General features: G+C 37.8%; 1 protein-coding gene across 2 annotated transcripts in view; it reads right to left on the reverse strand.

Moving 5' to 3' along the window:
• Positions 1-15,717, reverse strand: part of LOC138170507 (ethanolaminephosphotransferase 1-like) — a 164,152-nt gene that overhangs the window by 49,976 nt on the left and 98,459 nt on the right. The window lies entirely within an intron of this gene.

The following is a 15,717-nucleotide window of genomic DNA, read 5'->3' on the forward strand; positions in this document are numbered from 1 at the left end:
GAGTCTAGAGAGAGAGAGACAGACAGACAGACAGACAGAGAAAGACAGAGAGAGACAGAGAGACAGAGCATGGGTATAATTATGTTGGGATGATCTAAAAAAGATAAAGGAATGAAAAAGAAGTGTGCACTGGGAGAAGGAAGAGATAGAATGGGTGAAATTTTTTCATATAAAAGAGACACACAAGGAAAAGCACTTATAGGGGAGGGGAAAATGAGGGGGGTGGCATACAATGCTTGAACCTCACTCTCATCAAAATTGGTTCAAAGAGGGAAGAACATATATATATAACATGTGTGCATGTTTGTATACCCACACATATGTGTATGCATGTTTATGTATATGCATGTATGTTTGTGTATATGCACATGTGTGTATATGCGTGTGTGTTTACACATACACACACACATAAATATATACACACGCCCAGTTGGGTATAAGAATCTTTCTTACCCAAAAGGAAAATAGGAAGGGCAGAGGATCAGAGATATGAGGGCAAGATAATAAAAGGGAAGACAAATTAAGGGAGGCAGTGGTCAGAATCAAATCAGACTTTTGAGGAGGGACAGGATAAAAAGAGAGAGAAGGATAAACAGAAGAAAATAGAATGGAGAGAAATACACAGTAATTATAACTGTTGAATGTGTATGGGATGAACTCATGTGTAAAGTGGAAGAAGACAGCAGAGTGAATCAAAAACCAGAATCCAACAGTAGATTCCCTACAAGAAACACACTTTTAAAAAAAAAAGACATACACAGAGTTAAAGTAAATGGCTAGAGCAGAATCTATTATGCAAAAGCTGAAGCAAAAAAAGGAGAGATTAGCAATCATGATCTCAGACAGCAAAAACAAAAATAGGCCTAATTAAAAAAGATAATCAGAGAAAATACATTTTGCTAAAAATTACCATAAATAATAATATCAAAAAATTTACCGCAAGTTTCTCTGATAAAGACTTCATTTCTCAATTATATATAGAACTGAGTCAAATTTATAAAAATAAGAGCCATTCCCCAATCCATAAATGATCAAAGGATGTGAACAGGCAGTTTTCAGAAGAAGAAATCAAAGTTATCTATAGTAATATTAAAAAATGCTATAAATCTCTATCTATTGAAGAAATTCAAATTAAAACAACTCTGAGGTACCAGCTTACACCTATCGCAGATGACAAGTGCTAGAAGAGATGATGGAAAATAGGTATACTAATAAACTGTTGGAATTGTGAACTGGACAAATCGTTCTGGAGAACAATTTGGAATTGTGCCCAAAGGGTCATAAAACTGGCATAATCTTTGACCCAGTAATACCACTTGTAGGTCTCTACTCCAAAAAGATCAAAGAAAAAATATGTTCAGAAATATTTATAGCAGTTCTTTTTGTGATGGTAAAGAACTGGAAATTGATGGATGCCCAGCAATTGGGGAATGGCAGAATTACTTATGGTATATGATTTTAATGGAGTACTACTGTACTATAAGAAATTATGGGAGGGGGTCAGAAAAAATATGGCAAGACTGATATAACTGATGCAAAGTGAAATGAGAAGAAGCAGGAAATCATTACGCATTGCAATAGCAATGTTGTAATGATGACCAACTGTGAAAGACTTTGGCTGTTTTGATCAATACAGTGATCCAAGACAATTCCAAAGGACTCATCATGAAAAAAGGCTATCTACCTCCAGAGAGGTGCTTTTTTAGCTTTTTTTTTCAATATGGCTAATATGGAAATATATTTTACATGATTTGACATGTACAATTGATGTCTTTTGCTTGCCTTCTCAGAGGGTAGGGAAGGAATGGGAGAAAATTTAGAACTCAAAATTCAATTAAAAAAAAAAGAATGCTAAAAATAAATAAATAATTTTGAAACAGCTAGATAATTAAATAAAAGTCACCCAAAAATCTGTTCACAGTGATGAATGGGGAATGAAGTTAGTTATCCTCAAGACAGTTATCCAAAGTTAGTTAACTCTCACCCTCAGTAGTAAAGAATGGTAACTTTGGGATAGACTTCTGGTGGGAAGAAAGCAGCTTGGTGATACAGTGGAGATAAAATGCTGGGCCAAGAGGCAGAAAGACTTGAGTTTGAATCTGGCCTCTGATACTTAACTGTGTGGTCTTAAACAAGCCACTTAACCTTTGTTTGCCTCAGTTTCCTCAATTGTAAGATGGGGATAATAATAGAACCTACCACCCAGGGTTGTTGTGAGGACAACATGAAATAATGTTTGTAAACACAATGTCTGGAACAGAGTAGAAGCTATTTAAATATAGCTATTATGATGATGAGATCATGTCCCCTAGGAAGCTGTAACCTGAGTCTATGCTATTCTATGAAGTTTACATTCCAAGGTGAAGTTAAAATATTTTATCTCATACCACCCAAACTGTACCAAACTGGTACACCATGAGAAGCTATTAAGCAATTTTGATTGTTTCCACCTATATGACTCTGGCTTTTAATTTCTAAAATGCTCTCTCCTGTTGCTAATGTTATTTGGGAAATAGATTCTTGAGATTTTTGCTTATAAAATCTGAAGTACTTTTCTTTTTTTATAAAATTAAATTACAAATTGGGTCCTTTTAACCAGAGAAGAACCAATAGTTTCCTAATCCCATCTTTAGTAAACATATAAATCTCAAAAGCTATTCTGTGACCTTCCCCTCTCCATTATATTAAAAATACCTTTCCATGGCTTAATATGCTGTTCATATTTTAGCTGGCTGCCAGTATAAAGATTTAACATGCTTTTGGCACATCCTGGGTCATGTCAATTAAATCTGCCTTATGTTGTGAGACCAGAAAGATAAAACTTGACCTGTGCAGTTCTCTTTATATCACAAGATAAACAGAGGACCATGCAATTAGTCACAATATATGTTTATGATGATAATCATTCATATTTATAAGAATATTAAGTTTAAAAGCAGCATGGTAAGGGGGAAAGGGTGGTGAACTTGGAGTTACAAGATCTGAGTTTTAATTCTGACAATATCACTTACAACTAACCTGTCTTAGCCTCAGTTCCCTCATCTATAAAATGAGAGGAATGAACCTCATGACTTCTAAGGTCCCTCCCAACTCTAGATTTTAGATTTAAATCTAGACCTGGGATCACAAAGCACTTGATTCCAATTATCCCATTTGAACATCTCAATGGTCATATAAGGTAGGTAGTTGCAGTTCCATTGTTTCAGTCGTGTCTTGTGACCTCATCTGGGTTTTCTTGGCAAAGATACTGGAATGGTTTGTCATTTCCTTCTCCAGCTCATTTTACAGATGAGGAAACTGAGGCAAACAGGGTTAAGTGGCTTGCCCAGGGTCACACAGCTACGAAGTGTCTGAGGTCAGATTTGATGAGTTTTCTCCTCATCTCCTCAACTCAATAGAAGATGAGTTTTCCTGACTCCAGGTCTGGCATTCTACCCACTGTACCACCTAGCTTCCCTGTAAGGTAGATAGTACACATATTATTAAATACATTTTAAAGACAAGGAAACAGCTTCAGAGAGGCTAAATGATTTGTCCACGGTAACACAATCAGAAAATAGAAAAATCAGGACTGAGACCTATTTCTCTGGAGGATCAGTCCACTCTTCTATATACTATATCACCTGGTTGGGGGGATGGGGGAAGGAAAACACTACATAACCCCTATAGTTCTTTGGCAAAGGGAAATCAGAATCTCAATGGTTGCAAACTTCAAATGGGTCAGCCTTCTCAAAATCCTTCATCTTCATCCCCTGCTCTATTCCCTTCAAGCCCTCATTACCACCTTATAAGAAAAAAAGCCCCCAGTGGATTCTTTAGTGCTCTGTATTCTCCCTTTCAAATTGCTATCAGGCTAATAACCCCCAAGTGAATATTTTTCCCTCAACCCTGCCATCCCCTCAAGCTATTATTTCTCTCATCTGTTCCAGAGTCACTGTCCTAGAAAAAGCCAATTTGCCCTCATTGCCTCACTCATTCACTTCCTGTTCATTTTCCAACCCCTTGAAATCTAGGTTTTTAATCCTACCACTCAACTAAAATTGCTCTGTCTAAGGTTACCGATGATTACTGAGCTACATGATCCACTGGCTTGCTCTCAGGCCTAATCCTTCTTGACATTTCCACTGCTACTAACTGGCATCTGATCACCTTCTCCTGGATCTTCTTTCTTCCCTTGGCTTCCATAGTGCTAAGCTCTCCTGGTTGTTCTCATCATCATAAACATGTAATTGCATGGGGCGCTGCGCTAAGAACAGTGGAAAGAGAACTACACACATCAAGCTCCATCTCCTCTGCCTTGCAAAATAAGGCAGACTAAACTGATGTGATCCAGGACACACCAAAAGCAGAGGAAAGCCATTAAATCAGTATACTAATGGGCAATAAAGCAGGGATTGCATAAGCAAGACAGGAAAAGGTATTTTTGGTATAATTGACATGGAGAAAAGACAGTACATTTTAGATTTACATGTTTCATGAGGATCCCATGATATAATCTATATAAAAGGCTGTCATTCATTCATTTAAAAAAAAAAAGGTGTCCAGTATGTACCAGGCACTGTTCTAAGTACTGGAGATATAAAGACAAAAATGTCCCTGTCTTTAAGGAGCTTACATTCACCAACATTAAAACATTATAAAGGGGTGGCTAGGTGGTGCAGTGAATAGATCACTGGCCCTGTTCTCAGGAAGACATGAGTTCAAATACAGCCTCAGACACTTAACACTCACTAGCCATGTGACCTTGGGCAAGTCACTTAACCCCAATTGCCCTGCCTTCCCCCCCTCCAAAACACAAACAAAAAAAACCCACTATACAAATATTGCTTTTTATTATGATGATTATCTCATTTTTCTCATCTTAGTTTGATGGAGTTCAGATACAGTCCTTTAAAGTTTGCAAAGCATGTCATGTATATTACCTCATTCAATCTCAATAAAAACTCATTTGCTTTAGAAAGAAATAGTCCTGGGGGGAGGAGCCAAGATGACAGAGTAAAGGCAGGAACTTGGCTGAGCTCCTGTACCAATCACCTCCAATACATGTAAAATATGACTCTAAACAAATTTTAGAGCTACAGAACCTACAAAGTGACAGAGAGGAACAAATCTCCCACTGAAGGCAGCCTGGCAGACCAACAGAAAGGGTCTATCACACAGGGCTGGGATCCGAGCACGGTCCCACGTGAGCCATGCGGGCCCAGACTCTGGGTGGCCCGACCAGCAGCACAGACAGGCCAGAGCAGACTTCAGGAGAGTGAATCACCAGCAGCTGTGGCAGTTTCCAGACTTCTCAACCCATAAACACCAAAGAGAAAGTAAAAGGTCAGTAGGGAATTCTGTTGGAACTGGATGGAGAAGAGCGCTGTCCAGACCCTTCCTCTGGGGAGAGAGATGGCAGAGGTGTGGCAGCTGTATCTGCTGTCCCATGGCTGCCTCTGGAGCTCCTGGCCTACAGATCATAGGGGGACCAAGGGACCGTTTAGAGGGTAATCACTCTTGCTTTGACCTGCCTGGATCTGAGTCGTAGTCTTGGATGGTGGTCCTGGGGTAAGAAACGTCAGTGTGCCAGAGTTTGTGGTGGCTGTAGAGAGGGCGCCCTCCTCAGACCTCTGACAACTGCAAAATCCCTACCAATTTGGGACAAAGCTCTCCACTCTGGAAGCAGAGTTCTATCATGGCAAAGAGCTCAAAAGTCAAGTAATTGGCTGGCAAGATGAGCAAGCAGAGGAAGTGCAATCAGACCAAAGAATCCTTTTTGGGGGGACATAAAGGGAGAAAACATAGAACCAGAAGAAGTCAAAACTCCTGCAACAAAAGCTTCCAAGAAAAATATGAACTGGTTACAGGCCATGGAGGAGCTCAAGAAGGATTTTGAAAATCAAGTGAGAAGTGGAGGAAAAATTTTGGGAAGAAAAATAAGAATGATGCAAGAAAATCGTGAAAAGCAAGTCAACAGCTTGCTAAAGGAGACCCAAAAAATACTGAAGAAAATAACACCTTAAAAAATAGTCTAACTCATAGGGGCAGCCAGGTGGCTCAGTGAGTAAGAGCAACAGCCCCAGAGTCGGGATGACCTGGGATTGAATCCGGCCTCAGATACTTAGTACCACACCCAGAAGTAAGTGGCCATGTAACCTTAAGTTACTTAACCCCAATTGCTTAAAAAAAATAGACTAACTCAAATGGCAAAAGACACCCAAAAAGCCAATGAGGAGAAAAATGCCTTAAAAAACCTAATTGAGCAGATGGAAAAGGAATTTCAAAAACTCACTAAAAGAGAATAATTCCTTCAAATTAGATTGAAGCAAATGGAAGCTAATGACTTCATGAGAAATCAAGATACTATAAAACAGATCCAAACAAATGAAAAAATAGAAAGCAATATGAAATATCTCATTGGAAACACTACTGACCTGAAAAATAGATCCAGGAGAGATAATTTATAAATTATTGAACTACCTGAAAGCCATGACCAAAAAAAGAACCTAGAAAGTATCCTTCAAGAAATTCTCAAGGAAAATTACCCTGATATTCTAGAACCAGAGGGCAAAATAGAAATTGAAAGAATTCACCAATTGCCTCTTGAAAAAGATCCCAAAAAGAAAACTCCTAGTAATATTATAGCCAAATTCCAGAGTTCCCAGGTCAAGGAGAAAATATTACAAGAAGTCAGGAATAAACAATTTGAGTACTGTGGAAACACAATCAGGATAACACAAGATCTAGCAGCTTCAACACTAAGGGATCAAAGGGCTTGGAATATGATACTCTGGAGGTCAAAGGAGCTAGGATTAAAACCAAGAATCACCTACCCAGCAAAGCTGAGTATAATGCTTCAGGGGAAAATATGGTCATTCAATGAAATAGAGGACTTTCAAATATTCTTATTGAAAAAATCAGAACTGAACAGAAAATTTTACTTTCAAATATAAGAATCAAGAGAAGCATGAGAAGGTAAACAGGAAAAAGAAATCATAAGGAACTTAGTAAAGTTGAACTATTTACATTCCTACATGGAAAAACATGAATTGTAACTCATGAGACTTTTCTCAGTATGAGGATAGTTGAAGGGAATATATGTATGTATGTATGTATAGGAGAGTGTATGTTTGTATAGATACATATGTGAGTGTGTACATGTATGTACATGTGTACATGTATACATAGAAAGAGGACACAGGATCAGTTGAATAGGAAGGGATGATATCTAAAAAATAAAATTAAGAGGTGAGAGAGGAATATAATTGGAGAAGGAGAAAGGGAGAAATAGAATAGGGTAAATTATCTCACATAAAAGAGGCAAGAGAAAACCGTTACAATGGAGGGTAAGAGCAGGAAGGTAAAAAGGAATGGATCAAACTTACTCTCATTGAATTTGGCTTAAGGAAGGAATAACATACACACTCAAGTGGTTATCTTACCCTACAGGAAAGTAGGGGGGAAGGGGATGAGAGAAGGAAGGGGGATTTGGGGGGAGGGTAGATAGAAGCACACACTTTTGAAAAGGAACAGGGTCAAAGTAGAAAATAGAATAAGTAGGGGGCAAAAAAAAAAAAGAAATAGTCCTGGGAGAAGTCACTCTGCTGTTGGTAGTCTTTTATGATTAATCTTCTGCAGACTCTTGGACAGAAGGATAAAATGACTACTGTTTTTGTAATTAAATCAAAGTATTATGATAAAAAAAAAAGATTTAAATCTTTATACATTTGACCACAAATTTTCAGTTTCCTTGGTTGGATAATCATTTTGTTTACTGCCCTCTAAGCAGGGGCATTCCCCAAGGCTGTGTCTAGGGCGCTCTTCTCTATCTGTTTATACAGATTTCTTGGTGATCTCTTCAAATATTAATTTAATTAATTTTAATTAATAATTTAATTAATGATTAGTTTAATCATCATCTCAACACATATGACTCCCAAATGTACATATCTAACCTTAATCTCTCTCCCAAATTCCTAAATATCAACAATTATCTCCTGGACAGCTCTACCTAAATGTCCTGTAGGCATTTCAAATATGACATGTCTGTCCAAAACAAAACACAGTATTTCCCATACCTAACTCATCATTCCTCCAAAATTCTTTATTTGTGTCAAGGGCTCCGTCAGTTCTTCTATTCATGAAGGTTTGCAATCTCCAAGTAATCTTTGACTGTTCCTCTTTCCCACACCACCCACATTCAATCAACTGATTTTACCTATACACTAGTTTCATATCCACTCCTTTCTTGCCCCTTACAAAAGTACCACCACCCTAGTTAGGCCCACCTCATCTCTCCCTTAACCTACTGCAATAATCTTCTCATCAGTCTCTTTGAAGCCAGGGACTTCTCCCTTCCTGCACATTTGTCAAAATAATCTTCCTAAGACATAGTTCTGATCATGTCGCTTCTCTTACTCAAAAATCTGCATTCACTAGCTGCCTCTTAACTTTGGGACAAAATACAGGGAAAGGAAGGGAAGTAGCATTTACTAAACACTTACTATGTGCCAGGCATTATGCTAAGTGCTTTATGAATATCTCATTTGATCCCCTCAATAACTCTGGAAGGTAGGTGCTATTATTGTCTCCATTTTACAATTGAGGAAACCAAGGCAGACAGCAATTAAGTGACTTGCCCAGGGTCATATAGGTGGTAAGTATTTGAGGCTGGATTTGAACTCAGGTCTTCCTGACTCCATGGACAGTTGAGTGGTGCCGTGGATAAAGTGCTAGACCTGGAGTCAGGAAGACCTGAATTCAAATCTGATCTCAGATACGTAATAGTTGAGTGACCCTGGGCAAGTCACTTAACCCTGTTTGCCTCAGTTTCCTCATCTGTAAGGTGATCTCGAGAAGAAAATAGCAAACCACTCCAGTATTTTTTCCAAGAAAACCCCAAAAGGGGTCACAAAGAGTCAGACACAACTGAAAATGACTAAGCAACAACTTCCTGACTCCAGGTTCAGTGTTCTACCCACTGCACCATCTTGCTGCAGACTCTATAGAGCCTGGCATTTAAAGCTTCCACAAGAATGCTCCAACTTACATTTCCAGGCTTATTTCACTTACTCTGTTCTTCAGAAACTCTACGTTCTAGCTGAACCTGGCTTGCTTGCACTTCCCCTATACTCGCCATCCTATATCCCATCTACAGAGCTTCCCCCTGCTGAATCCCACTGTTAAATGCATTCCCTTCCCCTATAGTTATTTTCCAGCATTATGTCACTTCCACAGCTCATCTTTTATGACTGTCCATCTTCTATGGCACTTAGTGGAAAAAAATTCAAATTTCTTAACTTATCATGTAAAACTCTCTGGCACTGGACACCATCTAACAACATGAATAGTAACTATAGTATTATATAGATGCTTATTCCCTTTCTCTGATGAGTATGACCCTCACAGAGAAATGTGATATGTATTTTAAAAAGAAATAGAGAAATAAATGATAAGTTCACAAGAGGGTGTGAAGAGATTACTATGTAAGGTCCAAGAGTGGAGGGAAAAGTAATTTTTGACTGGGAGTATCAGAGAAAACTTCATGAAGGAGATGGCATTTGATTTAGAGTTAAATTCAATAGAAGAGAGTATTTCAGACATAGGGACCAGCATAAGCAAAGACTTAGAGGTTAGAGAGAGCAGAGCACGTATGGAGAATGGTACAAACAGTCCAGTTTGCTTGGGAGCATAGTATATGTGGAGAAGAATAGTATCAAACAAGGCCAGGATCGTAAGATGGTGCTCTTATTTAAGGCAGCCAGGTGGCTCAGTAAGAAGAGCATTGGGCATGGAGTAAGGAAAACCTGAGTTTAGATCCAGTCTCAGACACTTATTTGAGTGATTCTGTGCAATTCTGGGAAAGTCACTTACCCTCTGTTTGCCTCAGTTTCCTTATCTTTGAAATGGGGATAATAATAGCACCTACCTCCCTGGGTTGTTGTGAGGACCAAATGAGGAAATAATTGTAAAGTACTCAGAACATTGTGTAAAACTTAGTAAACATTATATAAATGTTGGCTATTATTCTTATTATCTACTGTATCACCTAGCTACCTCCAGGCCAGGATCATATATGCCTTAAACCAAGTCTCCCCCACAACTAGACAGTATTATGTATACAGTGGGTATTCAAAAGAAGTTTGTTGAATGGAATTTTAAAATACATAGTATTGTTGTTCAGTCATTGAGTCATGGCCCACTCTTTGTGACCCCATGGACCACCAGGCCCTTCTATCCTCCACTATCTCTCAAAGTCTAAGTTCGTGTTCATTGTTTCCATGACATTATCTATCCATCTCATCCTCTGCCACCCCTTTTTCTTTTTGCCTTCAATTTTTCCCAACACCAAGATGTTTTCCAATGAGTCCTATTTTCTCATTATGTAGACAAAGTATTTAAACTTTGGCTTCAGTATGTGACCTTGCAGTGAATAGCCTGAATTAATTTCTTTAAGTATTGTAAAAACACTTCATAAGAAGAAACTAAGGGGAGGCCAGGTAGCACAGCAAGTAAGAGCACCGGCTCCAGAGTCGGGATGACCTGGGATCGAATCCGGGCTCAGACACTTAGCACCCACCCAAAAACACCTGGCTGTATAACCTTGAGCAAGTTACTTAACCCCAATTGCTTAGGGGCAGCCAGGTGGCTCAGTGACTAAAAGCACTGGCCCCAGAGTGGGGATGACCTGGGATCAAATCCAGGCTCTGATACTTAGCACCACACCCAGAAATAACTGGCCGTGTAACCTTGAGCAAGTTAACCCCAATTGCTTTAAAAAAGAAGAAGAAGAAACTAAAAAAGGTTAAATCCTCTATTTGCAGCTTGGATCCTTTCTCCTTTCCATCTCCTTTGGGAGCCCCAATGATCCTTCCCTTCCTATGTTTAATTTCATCTTAAGAACTGACTCCTTCCCTGAGTTGTACGAAGATGCTCAGGTTTACCCCATGCTTAAAATCATCCCCTTGTTCTCAACATTCCTTTGTGATACAATACTACATTTCTCCTCACTCTCATTGCTTAATTCCTAGAAACAGTCCCTATTTCTATACCAACCACTAATTTCTCAATCTCTTGAAAATTCACTGCTTAACTAAAACTGGTCTCTCAAAGGTCACCAATGACCCCTTAATTGCTAAATCCAACAGTCCTCATTATCCTTGACCTTTCTGCAGCCTTTTTATACTGCTCTTTTTTGTGCTTTCCCTTGTTAGTCTCTTTTTCCCTGATTTTCAGAACACTGCTCAGTCCTGTACAAATATATATATATATATATATGTGTGTGTGTGTGTATAAAACTGTTTTTAATATAGTTTCCTTTCTATTTTATGTATTTTATCTATTTAAAAACATTATTCTGAGAAGGGTTCCATGCTTTACTCAACAGTCAAAGGGACCCTTAACACACAAAAAAAGGTTAAGAATATGTGGACTAGCCATTTTAAAATAATACTAAGGTCAGGTTTTATATTCAATGTGAAATATGATAGCAGCTACTTGATAATACTTGATGAATTGAATTTAAGATCAGATTACAAAGGTACAAATGCATTAAAGTGAATTTGCTATTCAGAAATTGATGAGGATTTTTCTTTATGAAATGTCAAATTCTCTTTCATCAATGAAAAAGCACTTACATATCTGTATTACTGAGAATACAGAGAAAATAAGATTTCATCCTCTCTCTTTTTGAATAAACAAATTTTTAATTTTTCAAAATAAAATTTTAATCTCAATAAGCACTCTGATCTTAGCCACCAACCCTACTTCAGAAATGTAACTATCTTGAGAATAAGCTGTCATTTTAAACTAATTGGAACACCGGTTATAAACATAACACAGTGATTAAATTACTCACTAATTTGGATGCAGCATCACAAAGGCTACATAAAAGGAACAGACATAAATCAAAAGAATTTCTAGATTTTAATGATGTGTCTTTTTCTGGGGATAAGCAACAGTTAAAATGTATTTTATGTCCCAATTAAGAAAGATATAATCATATACAATTTGCCTGTACTGAGAATGAAAATAAATCACTTACGATCATTTCCTATTTCATCTGTACAAGGAAAGCAGGGCTTTCATCATGGTGAGTGGTAACTTACTTATTCAACTACAAGAATTCAAGGAAAGTAAAAACAGCATTTAAGTGCTGGAATGGAAACATGGACCTCAAGAAACTAATAACAATAAAAATAGCTAATATATATTACATAACATTTATTTGGTACCAGGCATCGTACTAAGTGCTTCACAATCATTTGATCCTCAAAACACATGAGGTAAAAAAAATAAATAATTTTTTAAAGATGTTAAGGGAGGCTAGTTGGCACAGTGAGTAAAGCACCAGCCCCGGAGTCAGGAGGACCTGAGTTCGGTTCCAGTCTCAGACACTTAACACCTGCACAAAAAAACTAGCCATGTAACCTTGGGCAATTTACTTAACCCCAATTGCCCTCCAAGAAGCAAAAAAAAAAAAAAAAACAACCCACACATGAGGTGCTATTGTTTATTCCCACTTTATAGATGAGGAAACTAAGGCAAACTAAGGTTAAGTGAATTGCCCAGGATCATACAGGTAATAAATGTCTGAGGCAGAATTTGAACTTAGGTTCAAACTTAGGTGGAATTAAGTATTCCACCCCCAGTGTTCTATCCACTGCAACACCTACCTACCCTATACCCATCTACTATAAAACTAAAACACAGTTATTTCCATCAATGCAACTGATAAAGAGGACGCAAGCTTAGCAATAAAACAGAGGATAGGTAGCTAGGTGCTACAGTAGATACAGCACTGGGCTTAGAATCAGGAAGACTTATCTTCATGAGTTCAAATCTGGACTCAGTTACTCACTAGTCATATGACCCTGGGCAAGTCATTCAACCCTGTTTGCCTCAGTTTTTCACCTGCAAAAAATGAGCTGCAGAAGCAAATAGCAAACCACTCCCGTATCCTTGCCAAGAAAACCCCAAAATGGGGTCACAGAGTCAGACACAACTGAAACGACTGAACAACATCAACAACAAAGCTTTGTGAGGCGGCTCACTATGCCCTGAAGTAAATTCCTGCATCTTCATAACTATTTATTATACTTCTCAAAATTCAATTTAATCCAACAAATCTCTACTAAATACCTCCTTCGATTGGCCCTCAAGAGAGAGACCAGCAAATGTGAGACATGGTCCCTACCCTTAATGGAATGTAGAGTCCAGTAGAAGGATGATCTAGATATACACAGAGAACAAGAAGAGGAAGCATTTATTGAATGCATATTTAAAGGGCTGTGCTAGGCACTGAGGAGACAAAAGCAAGGCAAGAAGCATTTACTAATCATTCACTATGTATGTCAGGCACAAATAAATACAAAAAGAAAAATGTTCCCTGGAAAATACCTGCCCTCAAGAAGTTTACACTCTAATGGGGGAAGACAACACATAAAAGGGAGCTGGAAAGTAGGACCAGTGAAGAAATGAGAGGGGGATATGGTGACAAAGTTCATGGAGTCAGAAGCACAGCTGAGAGGAAAAACAGTAGGGCCAGCCTTGGATGTGTCTCCAGAATGGTGGCCATGAAGAAAGAAACTTATCAATTGGGAAAGAGTGACCACACAAAAAAACACTTATTTATAAAGTACTTTTTGAAGTCTACAAGGCACTTTACAAATACTATCTTATTTTGTCCTTACAACCCTGGAAAGTAGGTGCTATTATCCCCATTTTACAGTTCAGATTACTGAGGTATGTAAAGTTTAAGTGATTTACCCAGGGTCACACAGCTAGAAAGTGTCTAAGGTTAGATTTGAATTCAAGTCTTCCATAGTCCAGACCCAGGTCCAACACATTCTATCTAGATGCTACACAGCTGTCACAAAGATGAAACAGTTTCTAACCTCTAGGAGTTCACATCCTATTAGGGAGATACAAGAAGTAACACAAATAAGTAAATAGGAAATCATTTCATTAGGGGAGAGAACCAGCAACTGGAAGGATTAAGAAAGGTCTCACTCATGAAGTGTCAGCATAGACGAGCCTTTTAAAAAGCACAAGAGATAAGAAATGATCACTACTTCTAAGTCTTTAGAAACAGCTGGTAGCATAGTGGATAGAGCACTGAGTCTGGAGTTAGGAAGATGAGAGTTCATATGTAGTCTTAGACATGCATTAGTTGTGTGATACTGGGCAAGGCACTTGACTTCTGTTTGCCTCATCTTCCTCAGCTATAAAATGGGGATAATAGTGACACTTGCCTCATGGGTTTTCTAAGGATAAAATGAGATGATGTTTACTAAAAGTCCTTAGCACAGTACCTGGCACATAGTAAGTAGTATATAAGTTCCCTTCTTCTTCCCCCTTAAGATGCTCAAATGTTTGTGCTACCTTCTATAAAATTCATTTAAATTTGTCCAAAAATGAATGTTAATGGAATACTGTATCTTGTAATCTTAGTCAAAAGAAAAATATACAAAGAGACTACATCTAAAACTATTTATTAAAACAGATGAAGTTCTCTTATTGTGAATAATAAGAGTGCATGATACCCAGCATCACTCTTTGTCTTCCTAGGTCAATAGGAAATACCTGTGGTCAAACACTAAAACCTCATAGTACTTAGAAAGTGAAATTTTCTGTCCCGAAATGGGCTAGGCTCTTCAGTGGAAGTAAATGAAAATGAAAAGCAGTCAACAATATTGCTATAAAAATCCCTATGGTATGCTAAGTAATAACAAGAATAAGCTTAGATGGGGAAATATTACCCCATTATACACTAATTACTACTATAGTTTATTTCCTCAACCAGTAATTATGGTTTTCATAATTGGACAGGGAGCAGGATGATCTCCATTGTAGCTACTACATAGTGTGGGCATAAAGATGTCCAATTATAATGCTAAACAGGAAGAGTAAGGGCTCATCCAATTTAGGTGAATTAAATCCAAGCAGCCATTTGCACTCATATTAAATGGTGAAATAGAAGCTAGCCATACAAGCAACAAGAGTTTCTTCATTGTTATATGGTACCATGGTGGCTTCTTAGACTTCCTTGACCTCACCCAAGGCACAGTTTAAAGATTAGATATAATGCATAGTGTTCCTAAATTATCTCTCCTAGATTAAATATAATTGAAAATTAAAAGTGCAGTTTGTCTTTTGTGCTAATCCAATCAAAATAATCACAGACATTTCTCCTTCAAGTGGCACTCAAACAAACAGGTTGGGCTTCCCTAAACTGAAAAACGTGTAGAGCAACCATGTCAACATTCTTTTCTGTACCAAGAAAATGGAGTAATTATTCTTCTAGTCTCAAAACTATTTACTTTATTGGTTCCAACATGATCAGTGTTAGTAGTGAACATATTTGCCAAATCTCACTCCTTGGAATGAAATGAGAAATTTATGATATCCAGACAGACTTGTGGAAATGTTCAACATACCTTCATTTGCTAATTACTATAATTAGATCATTAACTCTTATCTTAACCAGCTAGCTTTTAACGTTTTAGAAAGGAAAAGTTAATAGAAACAGTTTATTAATTTATTAATCGTTCTTCCTAGATTCAGACACCATCCATTGGATCTTTAGAATAAAACCAATTTAACACAACAAAATATCTATTATGTAACAGTATCGCTTTAATGGACTTAACAAATCAAAGTTAGTTATATCAATGGTGTCAAACTCAAATAAAAAAAAGGCCATTAAACTTTCTATAAGGATCCCTGCAGACCCAT

The sequence above is a fragment of the Petaurus breviceps genome, unplaced genomic scaffold (genome assembly GCF_028583685.1).
Source record: "Petaurus breviceps papuanus isolate PSGF00001 unplaced genomic scaffold, PetGlider_PUasm1.0 38, whole genome shotgun sequence".
Taxonomy (NCBI): domain Eukaryota; kingdom Metazoa; phylum Chordata; class Mammalia; order Diprotodontia; family Petauridae; genus Petaurus; species Petaurus breviceps.